Source organism: Triturus cristatus, chromosome 1_2 (genome assembly GCF_964204655.1).
Source record: "Triturus cristatus chromosome 1_2, aTriCri1.1, whole genome shotgun sequence".
Classification (NCBI taxonomy): domain Eukaryota; kingdom Metazoa; phylum Chordata; class Amphibia; order Caudata; family Salamandridae; genus Triturus; species Triturus cristatus.
Window position 1 is genome coordinate 525,041,515 of NC_140580.1, and position 19,658 is coordinate 525,061,172.

At 39.8% G+C, this 19,658-nt stretch overlaps 1 long non-coding RNA gene across 1 annotated transcript in view; it reads right to left on the reverse strand.

Moving 5' to 3' along the window:
• Positions 1 to 19,658, reverse strand: part of LOC146867565 (uncharacterized) — a 122,042-nt gene that overhangs the window by 88,785 nt on the left and 13,599 nt on the right. The window lies entirely within an intron of this gene.

Genomic DNA, 19,658 nt, shown 5'->3' on the forward strand with positions numbered 1-19,658 from the left:
TTAAGCAATAACCAATCGGTACTTCATACTAGAATGTAAGTGTTACTACTCTAAGGGATAATTGTCCATGAATGATTCTCAAATGCTGCTATAATTTGACATATTGTCAATGTTGCCATTTTGCACAATCAGTTTTTTTGCATACAATGTACAATACTTGTAATTACTGAGTTCAGTTTGATATGTCTTATGGCCACATGTGTATATACATTTGGTATTTCTTTTATATCTATTGGCCTGAATGTCACGTGTCATATGCACTTGCACTTTTAATTTCTCGGCTTCCACCTTAAGCGTCATGTGATCAAGGCGTCTGTGTCGAGGCCGAAACGCGTCATGGTGGTTCGAGGTGCACTTATGGAAGAATGTGGAAGGAGTAGACGAAGTTCCTCTCATATATATATATATGTACCACTGCCGAAGTAAAAGAGTTCATTGATTGTATTAACAGCAATGATCTGAACCTTAAATTTACAGAAACCATTAGCAGATCATCAGTAACTTTTTTAGACTTGGAAGTGTACGTTACAAATGGAAGCATCCACACGAGAACTTATAGGAAAACCACTGCAGGAAACTCGATTCTTCATGCAGGGAGTTTCCATCCACAGTGTTTAAAAAAGAGCATCCCCTATGGAGAACACATAAGAATCAAAAGGAACTGCAGTGAGAGTACTGAATTATTGAAAGCACAAACTGAACTCAATTTGAGATTCTTACAAAGGGGCTTTGAGACCACTACCTTAAATCAGGTTTTAAAAAAAGTTGAAGTCTTGCAAAGGAATGAACTCCTTTCTATACCCAGTGAACAAACTGTTAAAATCAAAAGAGAAAGGGGTGATGCAACAAGGTTAATAACTGGCTTTTCAGCATATCAAACAGATGTTAGACACAGCCTTACCAGGCATTGGCATTTACTTAAAGGAGACCCAATTTTGAATGACCTTATTCCCAATAGACCACTAGTAACATTCAGAAAGGCTAAATCGATGAGAGACGAACTGGTGGTAACTAGCCCAGAATTAAAATGTAAACATACTTGGCTAAAGCCCAGTCCAGGCTTTCATCGATGTTTTAAATGTAAAGCCTGCAAATTTGGGAAAAACGAAACACAGGTCATGTCAACATTGATAAAAAATCCATGGAAGATTAGGCACTCACTTAACTGCAGAAGTGAATTTGTGGTTTACATTATAAAGTGTACGTGTCCTAAGCTGTATGTTGGCAGCACAATTCATATGGTGCATGTTCGTATCTTGCAGCATTTGAGGGCCATCAATAATAAGGATCCGAATTATGCAGTTGCCCGACATATGCATGAGATTCACAGTGGTAATGCGAATTAATTGTGTTATTTTGCCATAGACCAGGCCCCAAAATCCCGGAGGGGAGGAAATAGAGAGCGTGTATTGAGGCAATTGGAATCAAAATATATTATGCTGTTTAACACAAAAATGCCAAATGGTTTAAACTCAGAGGAAGATCTGTATGTCCATTTATAATCCATCTTCTCTTAACCAGATCCGTATATTGTTTGTTTTTAAATTGTATTTGGTATACAATTAATATCTTTTAAGGTCATTACTCATTGTACACAATTATTGCCAATCTAGTTGAGGACTAGTAACCTTTTTTCTGAGGGCTTTGATATTCCATAATAAATTACCGGCCAGTCATTTTAGCCATGAAGGATTAATTTTACAGAAAATAGATTTTGTATATAGAAGCACTTGCACTTTTTGTACATAATAGACTATTTAGTTCAGAAACCTACGTGGCAGCCTTATATGATCAAAAATGGAATATGAACTCAAATTGAGCTTGGAAAGTTCTAACATCTGTATTATGCAAAAATAGCTCTTGTCTATATCTAATAGATACTTATCGTGTTGCTTTCCTCCATTCTAAAGTCTTCAAATTGGTTTATTTTCTAGATATTATTCATAATAAGAAAAAATTAAGAAAGAAATTGTAACAATGAAGAACAGTCTGAAAGTGAAGCAACTAATAGACAGACGTCAACATATTTTTCTATCTAAGAATTCCAATTGAAAATGCTATGCAGATGATAACAGGATTGGAACAAATTAGTGGTTACTCTTTGATATCCCATCAATTTATACAGTAACTGATTGGCAATTGATGAATATATGATTACACTGTGTAAATATTTTATCACTGGCGAAGGAGAATTTATGAATCAATTTGTTGTGGATTTAAAGGTATATGACACAGTTACGTTCTAGGCTAAAAAATAATTTAGGGCACTTGTTCAAAACCCGTGATTAAGAATCTATAGATTTTTTATTGTTATGCAATACGTGAAATGGTTTTTGCACTTTTTTGCACTTGCACTTTATTCTAAATGAGGTTAAGGCACTATGTCACTTTATTTGTAAAATAATGCTTACAAAAACATCTGTTGGAAATTTTAGAAAAGAAATCTCAAATGTAGTTTTCTTCTTTTAAAATGATGTCCTTATTTCACATGCATATTTATCCAAGAATGTTAACATTTTTGTTCTGATAGTATTCAATTAGCCCAGAGAAAGAACACACACCATTATGAAGTAATAGGTGGTGTAGGACATTTTCTGTTTAAATAAAGTTTTTCTGTGTCAGGCAAAAAATGAAAACGAAAAGGTTGTATCTAGATAATCCACATGTGAATAACAAGTCTTTCCTTACTGTTTAATAAGCCAGTGATTGGTGTAGAATCACCATGTGACCTTTTTTTGTATTCAACTTTTATGTATTTTAACCCACATTCTGAATTCGTTCCTCGTTGCATGATTAAGGCAGGTGATGCCGAAACGCGTAGCAATGGAGTGATACTATTAAATCTGTGAATCCAGTAATGGTCGCTGGTGTCGGTGTCCTTTCTTTTGTGGAAGATTGGAGTTGGTGGTTGATATATATATATATATATATATATATATATATATATATATATATATATATATATATATATATATATATATATATATATATATATATATATATATATATATATATATATATATATATATATATATATATAGAAATTCAATGATCCTGGATCCCTTGAAGCATACTCCACAAGTCACACAGGTACAAACCACAAAAGTGCGCCGTAGAAAGTTTAAACGTGCTTAATTTATTCTTCCATTTGTCAGCATGACGCGTTTCGGCTGTGAACTCACAGCCTTGATCACATGACCCCCCGGTGAAGCACCTGATTTATATACTGTGACAGATTGGATAATCAGAGCTGCGTGACGGTTAGTGCAAGGAGCTAAACAAAATACTTACAATTAGACAAGTAAATGTTTAAAATTCATAAATATATAAATAACATAATAAATACATTATCACTGTTAAATATATAAAAAGTGAAAAAATACAAAATGTATAAAAACCCATTAAGTAAAAAAAGACTAATCTTTTTTTTGCATAAGCAGTTTTAGTAGACAGCCTAAATCTGGAGTCTAATTGTGGTCAAGTGACCTGAATTAATGCTCCTACATATGAATTGTCCTATTGCACTGTCCCAGTCACGCATATAAATAAAGTGCTAATGCTAAAATCCAAAATTATTTAAACAAACTATTAAATTGAAAAATCAATAATGATATTAAAATTCATATCATATCCAATTTGTCCCATGAATAAAAGGAAGAAAAATAGTGGCAAATAAAATTCATATAATGCATGATTGTGCAAATTATATATCTAAATGCTTAAATCACCAATTTCCTCGATTCGGAGTAAATGTACTACCCATTAAGATCAAAAAATACGATCATAATGATTAAAAAATCATCTCATAAAGATTCATACAATAAATAAAATCATCAAAAATCGTGTAAAACATGACTGACCTGAGCCCCCTTCAGAAAATATTTGGTAATCAATTAACAATGCAGTGTAAAACATGCCTGAATGCATCTGATAAAATCAAAACACATAATCCATATTTAACCCATCAAAGAACTATAAAAAGTTATGGAGATCTTCCCCTGTATTCAGTCCTTTAGGGATTCTTGTATCTAATAGAAGAATGTATTTGGACTCCAATTGCCTTAACTGTTTTTCTCTGTTTCCGCCCCTCAAATTCTTTTGTACAGAGTCAATGACAAAGTAACATAGATCATTTAGGTTTTTGTTGTGCACCAATTTAAAATGTCGTGCTACTGGGTAACTATCGTCTGCATTGACTATTGCCCTAAGGTGTTGAAGGATGCGATTAAAAACTTGTAATTTAGTGCTTCCCACGTACTTCATTTTACAAGTGCATTCCAATACATACACTGCATAGTCTGTACGGCATGTCAGAGGCTTCTGAATTTTGATAGGGTTGTTGTCAAATACACTGCAATATTCTGTAGTATTCTTGCCAAATTTGCAGGCCCTGCAAGAAATACATTTACGGAAACCTGTTTTCGTGGATAACCAGTTGCTAGGGATAATTACCTCAGGGCTAGACTTAACCAGAGCATCCCTCATCGAGGGAGCTCTTCTAAAGGTGATCAGAGGTTTATCAGGCAAAAGAGGGGCCAAAGTAATGTCTGTTTTTAACAAAGGCCAATGTTTAGTTAAAATACCTCTTATTTTCCTCTCTTCTACACTGAACGTAGTTATTAGCCTAGTTCCATCTTGATCATCTCTAAGCACACCATCTGGGTTTTTTCTTTTGGATTGAGCAACAGTATTAAGACATTCCTCTCTGGTATGGTTATTGGCTTTAGTTCTGGCCAATTCTAGCTCTTTCATATTATATCCATGGGCAAGAAATCTGTTGAGGGACTCAAGTTGGCATTTTTCTAGGTCAGAGTTTGAACTGCAAATTCTGCGCATACGTAAAAATTCACCGTATGGGATGCTTTTAATAAGATGGCCAGGGTGGGCACTGCTAGCGTGTAAAATCGCATTTCCCGCTGTTTTCTTTCTATGCAATTTAGTTTGAATAACTTTATTGTCAATGTAAATTTCAACATCTAGAAATTGGACAGAGGATTTACTAATATCGGCAGTGAATTGTAAATTCAAACTATTGATGTTCATCATGTTGAGAAAAGATTTAGCCGATTCAGGGGTACCTTTCCAAATCAAACATATGTCGTCTATGAACCTCCAAAATCTAATTATATTGGAGTCAAAGATTAGTTTATGGGTTCCTCTGAGGACATGCTCCTCCCACCACCCAACATGGAGACATGCATAGGTTGGGGAAAAGCATGCCCCCATAGCAACTCCTCTCTGTTGCCGGTAAATCTCTTTGTTGAAAAGAAAATAGTTATTCTCTAGGCAGATTTGTATCATTCGTAATATCATACCATTATGTTGACTAAATTCAATGTTACGCTTATCTAAAAAGTATTTTACAGCTGTTAAACCATCAGCATGATGAATGCTAGTATATAAAGTACAAATATCCATGACCACCAGTACATAGTCCTCTTCCCAAGTTACTTCATTCAATTTAGACAAGAAGTGTCCAGTGTCTTTGATGAAAGAGGGAAGGTTTTCTACTGATTCATGCAGAAAATGGTCCACATACTTGGACATAGGTTCCAGGAGGCTTTTTTGAGCTGAAATAATGGGCCGTCCTGGTACTGGTGTAGACTGTTTATGAATCTTAGGTATAAAGTAAAGTGTGGGAGTAACCGGAAAGTCATTTTTAAGGAAGCTGAATTCTTGCTTGCTTAATAAACCTTCCCTCTTCCATTGGTTAAGCTCTTTGAAGACAAACTCCTTGAGGTTTTTGATGTCATTAAATGATCCTTTACTATAGCAGTTTATGTCCTCCAAATGACGTTTCGCCTCTTCCATATAGAGAGTGCGCGGCCAAATGACGATATTGCCACCTTTGTCTGCTTTGTTAATGATGAGATTAGAGTTACTCCTTAATTTTTTCATCAACTTAGCATATTGCTTTTCCATGTATTTGTATCTTTTATGTTTTCTTGATGATACAGTATGCAATGTTTTCAGATCTTCAATTACTATGTCGTTGAAACTGTCAATAACATCTTTTGGAATAAGAGGTATAAATGTGGAGGCTGGTTTAAAATGACTATAGCATGGAAGGTTGTTGGTTATACCCATTGATGCCAATTCTTCCTGCGTTGAACCAGTACCACTTTCTTCATTCCTGGATAATGCATGTACTGTTTTGAGCATGCTGGTGTCTGCTACTTGGAATTTGCTCCTAGGGCGCTCTTTCATAGTTATAGTTGATGCTTGATCTTGTATTCTGTGATATATATATTCACTGAAAAAACCATAGGTTTCAGGGGTGTTATAGTTAGCTGGACTTTTCACTTGTAGAAAACCATTGAAATTCCCCCGTTATAGTTAGTTCAGCTAACTATAACTCGCGCGCCTGCAATGCACTGCTGATGACGTCACATATTACATCACTCATGACATGGTCAGTGACATCACTCATGACATCACTGATGACATCTCAAATGACATCACTGATGACATCACTGATGACATCATCCAGTGAATGTCTGTTTTTCTGAAAATTAAATATGTTTTATATATGTATATCTCAAGGTCGATGGAAGAATAAATAGGTATATAAGTGTCTAAATGAATGATTTGTTTTTGAAAAATTGATTGTGTAACTGACTGATTAAGTGTATCATAGTGAATACATGGCTTAGTGAGTAATGTTTAAATATGTAAATATCTGTATCAGTCTCTCACTTTGTGTATAAGTGGCTGCATGGGTTGGTGAGTAGCTACATGGATGTCTATATAGGTTATTAGTTGGTTTTTTGAGTATCAGTCTGAGTGTCTGCATGGTTCGGTGGGGGGTATTACGTAGTGCATAGGTGCATGAATGAGTGACTCACTGTTTGTATGTGTTGAAGACAGCATGTGTGCAGGACTGTATGGGTGGATGAGTGTGTGTATGGGTGTGTTAGTGAGTGAATGACTGTCTCAATAGTGTCTTTATGAGTAACTACATATGTTTTAAACTAGTATATGTGACTATTGGTGTATATAAGTGAGTATATGTGAGAGTGAGAGATTGAAAGAGTTCCTGTATGAATAAGTATGTGTTTCTATAAGTGATTGTTTAAAAGACTAAGTATGTGTACGTTTCCGTAGAAGTAAGTGTGGTGGTGTGTGTATAACTGTATATGCAAGTAAATGTATGTTTGATTCTTTATTAGCATGAGTGACTATGTGTGTGAGTAACTCTATGGATGAGTGGCATTGTGTAACAGGATGTATAGGTGTATGAGTACATATGATGAGTGAGTACATGTATGAATGACTGTATAGGACTGTTGGTGAATGAGTGGATGTGTATGTGGATCTTAGAATTACTGAAGAGGTTGTTGTTACTGGTATTGGAATGTCCATTGTTTTGAAAATTTTAGTCTCTATTTTTGAATGTGTGTATCAAAGGTTATATTAGGGTGAGAGGAGGTCTGCCACTCTATCACAAGGATGATGTCATCAGTGATGTCATTTGAGATGTCATCAGTGATGTCATCAGTGATGTCACTGACCATGTCATGAATGATGTAATATGTAACGTCATCAGCAGTGCATTGCGGGCACGCGAGTTATAGTTAGCTGAACAACTATAACGGGGGAATTTCAATGGTTTTGTACAAGTGAAAAGTCCAGCTAACTATAACACCCCTGAAACCTATGGTTTTTTCAGTGAATTTCTGAGGTTTTTTAAATGCTAATTCCTAACTATAACGTGCCTGAAACCTATGGTTTTTTCTGTGAATTTCAAAGGTTTTTTAAATGCTAATTTCTAACTATGCCTACAGAGATAGGACATTTGAAGAAAGAAGAAAAAATGCACAGAAAGAAAAAAAAGAAGTGCAGAAAGAAGCAACAGAAGTCCTCAAAGACCAAGAAAAGTGCAGGAAGAAGAATGACGTGCAGAAAGAACAAAAAGAAGAGCAGAAAGAATCCTTGTTGCAAAATCATCCTGTACCCTCAACTTTTTCAGACGGATACTGGTGGTAACTGAGTCTGACTAACCAGTCCTAGAGCCAGTGCTATGTTAAAAGACACTTAGAATACAGTGAAAACATCTACATACACTAGGGAACATTATGCGTTGGGGTCCCCCTGTGATTAGCATGACCTCCTCTGTAAGCCCCTAGTATATAATAGGGCAGGGGAATTAAAACTACCTCTTAAAACAGGCCAAAGGGTGTTTTTGTACACGTTAACTCAGGCCCCGTCCCCTCCCTTCACCACTGTGTAAACACGCCCTGTGTCCGTTTTTAGTTGGGAGATTAAGTTCATTTGAATCCTGAGGGTCCCTAGGGTCCAACTAGCCCACTAGGTACCTCCAGTAAGTGCCACAGAGCTGCGTTGCAGAGAGGTGTAAAAAGTGGCACAGCCTGGACCACCTCTCTGCAATGCAGCTCAGTGGCGCTTACTGGAAGCACTTGGTGGGCTAGTTAGCCCCCAGGGGCCCTCAGTATTGAAGGGAAATTATATCCCCAATTTAAAACGTGCCATAGTGCGTGTTTGCACACGTCACCTCAGGCCCCGTCCCCTCCCTTCACCACTGTGTAAACGCGCCCTGTGGCTGTTCTAAGTTGAGAGATTAAGTCCCCTTGAATCCTAAGGGTCCCTAGGGTCAAACTAGACCACTAGGTACCTTCAGTAAGCGCCACAGAGCTGCGTTGCAGAGAGGTGTAAAAAGGGGCTTGGCCTCAGAACACCTGTCTGCAGCACAGCTCCCTGGCGCATACTGGAGATGCCTGTTGGGCTAGTTGGCCCTCAGGGACCCTCAGTATTGAGGAGGAATTAATTCCACAACTTACAACTCGCCAGGGGGCGCGTTTGCAGAGTGCTGCAAGGAGGGGGCGTGGCCTCCGGCACGATGCCAGTCTTTTATTTATTTAAATTTTTTAAGAAGGGGGCTGTGTGGTTCCCCTTCTTATTCTAATTTATTGGCCCTGATGACCCCATCCCCCAGGGCCTGTCTCCTAATTATATTTTTTTGACCCCAATCCCCAGGGCCGGCAACTGTTTTTTATTATTTTTAAAAAATATATATTTATAGACACACCTAGGACATGCTGGACAAACCGTACGTACCTATCACCATGACGATTTGAGTGATATTCATTAAAAGGCGACTATGCATACAATGAATCCACGTGGAATGTATTTACACCACTAGTGAAGCTCTGACATGTCTGATGCCCTACCGTGCCTAATCCCGGTAGACACCCTTGTCGTTTATTTATACAAACATGGGTAGCTTTTGACGGGCACATTTAATACACATGCACACCAAGCCATTCAAAGGGGATTCGACAAAAATTCGACCAAAACTATGTAAGAAACCCCCCTCGCGGTTAATAAAACACACATCCACTGCCGGATGTGTAATACTTTTTATTTAACTCTCTGGAAAGGGGACGAACATCACTTGAGAGTCACAGCGCGCTCCTGGCAGAGCCCAATGCTGTGTTACACCCACCATTGCCTGCCGAGTGCCACACACCTCTGTGTTGTTTTCCACCAGCTAGTGCATATGCTATGACACTCTCTAGCCCATGTGCACTGTAACACCACCCCGTGAATATGTCATGCCACACTTGTCTTCGCACGGGTTATATTGCCCCATCTAACGTGCCTTCCTCGATGCCTATGTTATAACGCACAGTGCTATGCCATACATATTACAATCTGGGATCCATATCTTTGTCACAGTGCATATGCAACGTTACACTCCCCAGCACATATTTTATATTACAACTTTAGAGACTAGTTAGGTTACACAACACTGCCCTGTGCATATTACACTCCAAGGCGCACATCGCATAGCACGCGCTAGTGCCTGTGCTATCTCGCGCTCTCCAATGAATCTGTCATTGCGCACAATGTATTGCATATTATATTTCACGCCCGGTTCATCTTATATCACACTTTTTGGTGCATAGTTTATACCATACACTATATCTAGTTTTCATTTTCAATCGTGCTCTCAGGACCATGTTCTATATAACACTGTGTTCACCTACCCTTTTCACGGGCATTACATTTTGCGATAGGGGGTGGAGGGTCAGGGGGTGTTTCTGCCAAGTGAGCCCAGAGTCACAGTCACAAACGTCCTCTTCTTCCTGAATAAAAGTGAGATTATGCTGCATACTTGTTGATATTTTAAGTAGTTCGCACAGACACACGTTTTAAAAACAATAAAGTTCCTAATACCCGCCTTCTCTGAACAGTTAGCTTGCTGCCCCATCCCCCTCCTCCCTATCCTCTGTTGTGTGAATCCATGGACTAGCCTCCTCCCTCCTGCCATGCATGGTCTGATGTGCTGCCACTGCTGGAGCAGAGTTTTCTATTGAAAATGTATTGAGATTTAAACTCCAGTTTATGTTTATATGTCATAATTAAAATTACTGATAAATAATCATTAAAAATTAATCTTGTTGAAGTTTCTGACTAACCAACTTTACTAATGAAAGAGTTACACGTGGGAATGCATTTATGTTGCTTTATTAACACGTGAACTAAATTGGTGAGTGAATTAATTAAATATGTGTGGCTAAAGTGTTATTTGTAATGTGTTTGCGCTTTTAAATAACGTGCTGTTAATGCTTCTTTGTGTTGCAGATGGCTAGGTAATTACATACACATAAGGGTGTTAGTGGGAATTAACACTGTTTAATCAATATGATGTGGTAACGTTGTTTTGTGTTTCTTTTAATTAAGATGGTCCGTTTTGGCCTAAACAAAGATGGCCGCTATTTACAGCCTGCATTTGAGTGAATAGAATACGACAAGAGGCCTCGCTGAATATGGTTGGAAACCACCTGATCTCGGCCTCTGACTGTATTGAAAGTTTCCGTGAGGACAGCAGCTCTGGGCTTGATGCCAGTTGCCCTTGGAAAGGAATAAAGCCACAATGAACTCTGATAAATTTGCGGTGGCTTCACTATGATTCCGAGGAAGAGCATTCATGAATGTTGCATTTTTTTTAGTTTGAGCTTCCTTCTTCCATGTTTTTATTTTTGAGATTTTCGAGAGCGGAGATTTTCTAAATGTTGCGAGTCAACATCCTTTCCTGCTCGCTCTGCTCAAATGGCTCAACGGACGTTCAGAGTTTGTTTGTTACTTTCAATGTTTAAGTTTTAGTATAAAAACTGTTAGACTAGGGAGGGTCTAAGGCCACTTCTTCTTGAACCTATGCTCGAGAGGATCGACGCTAATTGAGAGGACGGCGACTCGGGAGACTTTACTGAGAGACCTGTCCTGACCCATATACGACATTTAGCTAGAATAGGTAATTATGAGAATAATGATTTTGCTATTGATTGACTTTCATTTGAACCAATTTAGCTAAAAGATAACCTTTGTTTGAATTCCAGTGTCGGGTGGTTATTTCTTTGTCATTTATTGAATTTCCGAGTATGTTCTTATTGTTTAAATCATGACTCAAGACATAACAAATTAGGTCGCATTGACCTCAGTCTAGATGCAGATTGATTTAGGAGTTCTCTCGTATATTCAGTGTGGATAGAGTAATAGAATGAATGTTAGTGTGATGGGCCCTAGCGTATGATGAGTGTATGTGAGTGCGACTGTGGAATTACTCTGTCCGTGGAAGTAAGGAGAATTTATATGCTCTGATCTGCAGCAGTTTCCTGGTAGCAGTATGATGGTTTTTGATTATTGTCTTGATCTGATAGATTGCTTGTACATAGGCTTTTGGATTCATTGATTTATTGATTGATGTTGATATATGTATTAACACTATATGTTGAGGTCGTCGTATTGAGTTATATGTAGTGTGTACGGCTTCTGGAACATGGGGAGCTGGTGACAGTTTCGTAGTAGGGCAGAGGGAAGTAAGTGCTGCTCTCGGGAAAGGCGGAATTGTTGGAATTACCTGTACGTATGCAGGAAAAACGTGTGACAATTGAAGTTGCGCGTCGCATTGTCTGGGTTCGGAATCAGTGACATCGCCGTGTGTTACCATTAGAGACATATTTTCAGTATAAAAGGAGTGCGTATGATAGCGAAGATTATCTGTGAAACTCTGGTCTTAAGTCCCAGGGATCCGTAAGGTTCGCCGTTAAAGCTTACTGCTGGAGAAGTAATAGGTATTCTCTGAGCTTATTTGAAGGACTGGGCAGAGGTAAGCGCTGCTTGGTTAACGTGTGTTATAATTCTGTAGTGGGACAGACTGTTCGCTGTTCTCGGGAAAGGCAGGATTCTGTGTGGATGTACTACATTTTCTGGTATGAAAGTGCGTGAATGTATGAGCATTTAGTTGATTGTGAGACTCTTTGGAGCATTCCTGGAGGAAACAGTTAATGGATGCATGTTAGAAGGGCAGAGTAGAGGGATGTGCTACTGTGTCAACGAAAGTAATAATTCCGTGGTAGAGCAGAGGTAAGCGCTGTTCTAGAGAAAAGCGGGATTCTTGTGAGAAAACTTTTCTTTACTATTCTGTGGTTAGCGAAGCAGACAATGGAGATGTTTATATGTTGTAACTAATAGATTTTGTAGAATCTGAACCGAAGTCTACTGAGAAGGCTTTGTAAAGGAGGGGTAGGCGAGTGACAGGAGACAGAGTAGAAGCGACTGCAGCGACTACTGACGTCAGAGAAAGACCGCGCTGTGATTGGACAGTGGATTAGAACAGTGCTCGCGCTGAGATTGGTGTGTTGGTGTGAGCCGCGCAAGGATTGGAAGGAGTACAGGGTGACGTAGACGCTCCAGGATTGGTGCGTTAGTGTGAGTCGCGCTGTTATTGGACAAAAGATCGTACAGTTGCGGAAGGGGCTAGAAGGTTGTGGTAAACGCGAAAATGTATTACCAGACGGAGGAAAAGAAGAAAAAATCCTTGTTCGGTAAAATTAAAAGATGGTTCGACAAGGATAAGAACATAATAACTAGAGAAGGTGAATTGCTACCTCCGACAAGAACTTCTGCATCCTTCATGGTTGCGAAATATGGGTATCATACCTGTATATGGTTAGACAATTGGGCTAAGTACACTAAAGACGATGGTGTTTTAGCATTCCCGGAACATGGTTCATTTAATCTGGCCGTGTTGAGAAATTTACGGGAAAAGATGATGTGTCTGGAGCCTAGACCAAGGCCGACACAGTTTGAGGCGTTGGTAGAATGGGAAGATGAGGTACATGAGCGAGAAAAGCAGAGGAGTGGAGCTAATTATAGGTATATTTTCGGGAGGAAATATGATCGTGAAACTCATCATGATCGAATGAGGAGATGGCGAGATGCTAGTATGTCAGAGGGATTATATCCTATGAGGACTGTTGAAGAGACAGAAGGGAGGAAGGGTACGGAAAAGGTGCCTGATACAGAAGTGAGAAGGTATGGGGCTAATGATTATGAGGATGAAGTCTTGGATGACATGATTTACAAGAGACCGCCACCATATAGACCAGAACCAGAAGAGAGAACGCCAGTTGCTACTCCCATAAGAGATACTTTGCGAATTGTTAAAACAGAAATTGTGACACCTGATCTGAAAAGTGGTAGCTCTTTCACGGAAAGGGAGAGAGAGAGAGCGAGAGAGAGAGAATCAAATCGGTGATGAGAAAACAAGAGAATTAGCCAGAACGACATCTGAGTTGACTGAGAAAATTAGAGAATTAACAAAGAATCTAGAAGCTGTTACAGTACCTGTAACTATAGGTCCGGTTATGCCTATTTTTGATAAACAAAGAATGGGTGAAAATGGTTTGACAGTTCCCTATGTAGGAAATGGTTTGGTTGGATCTTGTTCTTTGGAGGAATCAGGAATGAGGACGGGAGAAAATAATTTGAGACAGCTGAGACATGATACATGTAGTGGAGGATCAGATGTACAGCCTAATTCAGGATTGAGTACTGGTTGTTTAGGAGGATCAATTTTGGAACCTCAGAGGATGGCAGAACAAGTGAGTGCAGTGAAAAGATCTATGGAAATAACAGCTGAGGATTTGAATGATTGGTTGAAGGTTCTTCAAAAGAAGGATAAAGATTCACAGGCAATTGATGTAGCCAGGTTACGCATAGAATTGGAGGAGCTTATTGCGGGAACAATTCCTACAGAAATGTTGAAAAATCATCATGATGGAGAGTTGTAATTCATGTGCAAGAGTATTACCTGGAGGGCTAAGAGTACACATGATAGGTTAAGAGGAATAGCGAGTGAACTGGGAGTTGACATGGATAAGGTAAAAGCTTTACAGAAGCCTTACAGGGTGGATTTTTCTGACAAGGACATCGAGAACCTAAATGATGTTGGCAGAACAGGGCAGATTAAGGAAATGATCTCCTTATTGCGAAAATGGGGTGATGTGGAAAAATGGAAGGATAGATGGTATAAGAAAAGAGAAGATTCAGTGGACAGGACTTATTCAGCTTTTCAAATGAGAGAAAAAGAAAAAACAGTGGATGCTTATCCTATGAGAGAGATTCCTGGAGGAGGATATGTACATGTCCCATGGACTAGACAGGATATTTTGTCATTTACGAATGATTTCCCTCGACTGAGAGAAAAGCCCGTCGAGTGGTATAGGCAGGTAGACAGGTTTGTGAAATTGTCAAAAGTGCTGTGGATTGACCTGAATAGTCTGTTTGATATAATTGTTCCAGCAGATTTGTGGACAGAGTGTAAAATAGTTGTAGATTGGCCTGCTAAGGAGTACCCAAGAGATCAGAAAACAGGAGCTCCAGACCCGGAGGTCATGAGGAAATATGAACAGGTTATTGTGTTCCTGAAGAATAAGGTACCCCCTAAAGAGACAGACTGGGTAAAGATAGATCGAACACATCAGGAAGCAAAAGAATCAGTTCATGCTTTTTATGAAAGGCTGATAATGGCTTTTAAACAGTTCAGTGGAGATGAACACCTGGGTGATAAGGATTTGAGTCATTTTGTATACAGGTTTGAATATGGCTTGAGACCTGAAATCAGTGAAATGATTCATGAGCATACAGTTGATTGGCAGAGTAAAATGATTGATGAAATCTTGAGACATGCAAAGTATTTCAGTGATGAAATTGAGGCAAAACAGAGAAAGCTGAAAGAAAAAGCAATGTGGGCACAGGTGAAAGTTGCAGAAAGACAAGAAGCACAGCTGGTGGAACAGGCAAATAATCCAGGAAATAGGCCCAGATATGGCACAGGAAAGGGAAAGGGGAATCTGGAAGAAGCCAAAAAGAAGTTCCCATGTCACAACTGTGGACAATTGGGGCATTGGAGATCCGAGTGTACCAATCCACCATTAGTGAGTAATGAGAATAAATCATTGAATCAACAGGTGCAGAACGAGGGGTGTAATCATCAGCAGCAACAGCAGAAGGTTGTCAGACAGCAGAGCCAAGAGCCAAAACCGCCCTTGCCGCAGAATAGAGGGTCACAGAAATATAACCAGGACTCAGGATTCTACAATGATGAGCAGGTAAACAAACCGAGACGTTCAATCCCGGTACAGCAGTACTGGTTAAAGAATGAGGGGAGTGAGTCTGAAGGGGACTATTGACGGTGCCGAAGAGAGGAGGAAGAGTGCATACTTGGAGCAACTCTAGAAATAGACCAGGCAGGACCATTTGTAGATGGGAAGATAAATGGGGAAAGTGTTACTTTTTTGGTAGACACAGTAGCGACAAGATCAACTGTCAGGTCAGCAGATGTAAGAAATCTTCCTCTCTCGGACGAAGCAATCCAAGTGGTTGGTGTAGCTAATACACAGATTAAGACTCGTCTTACCGAACCAGTAAGGGTAAGGATAGGGAAATTTTCAGATATGCACAGATTTGTAGTCTGTGACACTAGTCCAGTGAACTTGTTAGGTAGGGACTTATTGTGTAAGATGAATTGCACAATTTTCTGTACTCCAGATGGAATAGCTTTTGAGACACCAGATGAAGATGTTTTGTACAGGATGACTCTAGATAATAGAGAGAGTGAGATTGTTGGTACATATGCTGTGTTTAATCCAGATGATTTGCCTCAAGAGTTGAGACACACAGTAAAAACAGCAGTTTGGGATTTTACTGGAGAAGATGTGGGATTGATGAATAATGTAGATCCAGTGAAAATTTCAGTGAAAGAAGGAATCGTTTATCCTAATATCCCACAGTACAGATTGACACCAGAGATAATTGAGGGAATAACCCCTATAATTGACAAGATGATTCAACAGGGTGGTTTGAGAGAGTTACTGAGTAGCCCGTGTAATTCACCGATAATGGGGCTGAAGAAACCTAATGGGAAGTTCAGGATCGTACAGGATTTGAGAAAGGTTAACAAGATTGTGGTAGCATGTGCCAAATCCATCAGTGATTTTGTATCAGATTCCTCATGATGCTGAGTGGTACACGGTAATTGATTTGTGTCATGCTTTCTTTTCAATTCCATTGCATCATGACAGCCAGCCGATTTTTGCATTTCGGTTTGGACAGCGTATTTGGCATGGTGTCGTATCCCACAGGGGTATACAGAGAGTCCTTCAATATTCAATCAGTTGTTGAAAAAGTCATTGGAGAGTTTGATCATGCCTGAAAGCTCAGTACTAGTGCAGTATATCGATGACCTACTTGTGGCATCGAAGACACGTGAAGCTTGTGAAGTAGATACCATAGCTTTACTGAATCATCTGGCAGATGGAGGGTTAAAGGTATCCCCGGCCAAATTGCAATTTTGCAAGAAAGGAGTACATTATCTTGGACATAATATTGAGAAAGGTCTGAGAAAAGTGACCAATGACAGGATCAAAATTATCAGAGGAATGAGAGCCCCGATGACCCAGAGAGAAGTGAGGATATTTCTGGGGATGGTGGGTTATTGTCGTCAGTGGATAAGTAATTTTTCTCTGATAGCAAAGCCACTGATTAAATTGACTAAAAGTGAGGTGAGAGACCCATTGGAACTGAATGCAGAACAAATGGCAGCATTTGAAGAATTGAAGAGCAGAATGTGTGAAGCTCCTGCTTTGGGAATGCCAGACTATGAAAAAGAGTTTGAATTGTACTGCAGTGAGAGAAATGGATGTGCACTTTCAGTGTTAATTCAGAAACATGGACGACTGAGAAGGCCAATTGCGTACTTCTCATCAACACTTGATCCCGTAGCTGTGGGTTTGCCAGGTTGCCTGAAAGCAGTAGCTGCTACATGCAGAAGCTTGGAACAGAGTGAGGGTATAATAATGGGATATCCTGTAAGGGTGTTCGTACCTCATGATGTAGCGATTCTTTTGACAAGAAGCAGAACTCAATATATGTCACATAGTCGGATGACTAAATATGAGAAAATCATTCTGGGAGCATCAAATGTGACTCTTGAGAGATGTGTGAATGTGAATCCAGCAACTCTTTCGCCAGATGCTGAAAACGTGAATGTGGGAGATGATGTTGATCATGATTGTTTGGATGTGCTTGATTACTGCACAAAACCAAGACCAGACATAAGAGATCTGCCACTACCTGAGAGTGATCATGTGTTGTTTGTGGATGGATCATGTCTGAGAACTGATGATGGTGTGCTGAGTGCAGCATATGCGGTGTGCAAGGTTTCAGAAGTTCTGGAAGCTTCGCCTTTGAAAGGAGTTAGATCTGCTCAAGTGGCTGAATTGGTGGCGTTGACAAAAGCTTGTAAGATTGGGAAGAATTTGAGAGTGACTGTGATGACTGATAGTCAGTATGGATTTGGAGTGGTTCATGATTTTGGCCAACTTTGGCTACAGAGAGGTTTCTTGACGTCGAGTGGGACTCCCATAAAGAATGCTGAAGTGATTGGGAAGTTGCTTGAGGCGATACAGCTGCCTAAAGAACTAGCAGTTGTAAAATGTGCTGCTCATGGACAAGGAGATGATTTTGTTACCCTTGGTAATCGTTTTGCGAATGACATAGCACAGTATTGTGCAAAGAACAATCATTCGATTAACCGGGGACGAGAAAGGGAAATGACTTTTTGTTCTGTGATGTTTACTAATGTCCTGGAAACATGGGATGAGGTGAAGCAGTTGCAGGATGAAGCAGGAGATGAGGAAATGAGAGATTGGATCAAGGCAGGTTGTGCCCCAAGAGAGAAAGATCATGTTTGGATCTATAGAGATGGAAGACCAGTCATGCCTAACTCGATGCTATCAACAATGGCAAGAATGTATCATGGCCAGGGACATCTGGGGAGGGACGCTATGATTAGGTCCTTTAAACAAACCTGGTATAATGCAAAGTTCAGGCTGATTGCAGAGAGCATCTGTCAGAGATGTTTGATTTGTCAGCAATTCAATACTGGAAAGAAAACAGTGGTGAGTCTAGGAACGATAGGTAGAGAAGGAGGTCCTTTTACCAGAATGCAAATTGATTTCATTGAAATGCCCCAAGTGAACAGATTGAGGTATGTTTTAGTGGTAGTCTGTTTGTTCTCAAGATGGGTAGAAGCCTATCCAACTAGGAGAAATGATGGAATAACATTGGCAAAGTTACTGTTAAGCGAGTTGATTCCTAGATACGGGTTCCCAGTGACAATTGAGTCAGACAGAGGTGGACACTTCTACAATGAGCTCATGGGTCTAATTTGGGAAGCATTGAGCATACAGCAGAAGCTACATTGTGCATACAGACCAGAGGCTTCTGGTGTTGTTGAACAGATGAATGGCACAATCAAAAACAGAATTGGTAAGATGTGTTTAGCCACTGGAATGAAATGGCCTGATGTCTTGCCTCTAGTGCTAATGACTATTAGGTCTACTCCAGATAGAACTACAGGGCTGAGTCCACATGAAATATTGATGGGACGAGCAATGAGACATGCTTTCGTGCCTGTCAACAAATTGATGACAATAACTGATGACATGATTTTGGATTACTGTAAAGGCCTGGCTGACGCAGTTCATTCTGTGTTTCACCAGGTTGGAGGAGACGCCACCACACTTGAAAAGAAGCAAGCCCATGATCTGAGTCCAGGGGACAGGGTGAGGATAAAAGTGCACAGAAGAAGAAATTGCTTGGTTCCAAGGTGGGGAAGGCCAAGACAAGTTATTCTGACTACAACAACTGCTGTAAAGTGTGCTGGTGTGAAAAACTGGGTTCATGCAAGTCATACTCTGAGGGTTCCAAATCCAAAGGATGGGACTGGTAAAGAGTATTTTGAAGAGTCAGATTCCAGTGATTATGCAGAGATTGAACCAGTGAGAAGAAAAAAGAATCCTGAAAGGGGGGAAGGAGAAGAAGGAGAAAGAGAGTCAGGTGATTCTTTTTTCTTCCCGAGAGAGGCTTCAAGAGTAGCATTGAGAGCCTCAGAGGAGAGATCGGATTCTGTAAGAGTGCCTGAAGTTCCAACAACGAGTGGTGAAGAAAGAGGAGAAAAGAGCAATTCCACAGAGACTACACCTGAGTCAGATGAAGAGATTGAGAATCCACGTGAGATTACTCCTGAAGAGGTAGGGTCAGAAGAAGATAGAGAGGGACAGATTGCGGAAGACCCCCGAGGAGGTATAGGGAACATTCCTGATAAGCTAGGTGAAGGGACAAGTAGACAGCAAAAAGATTGCGTGTCGGAGACCCGAGGAGGGACAGTAGTAGGGAAATCTCAATCGGTGGAGAGGAAGTCTGAGGAAAAAGAGAAAATCGTTGATGAACAACAGGCAGATGAAACAGAATCAGATGAGAGTGAGAATGGAAAACCAGAGGGTCGAGTT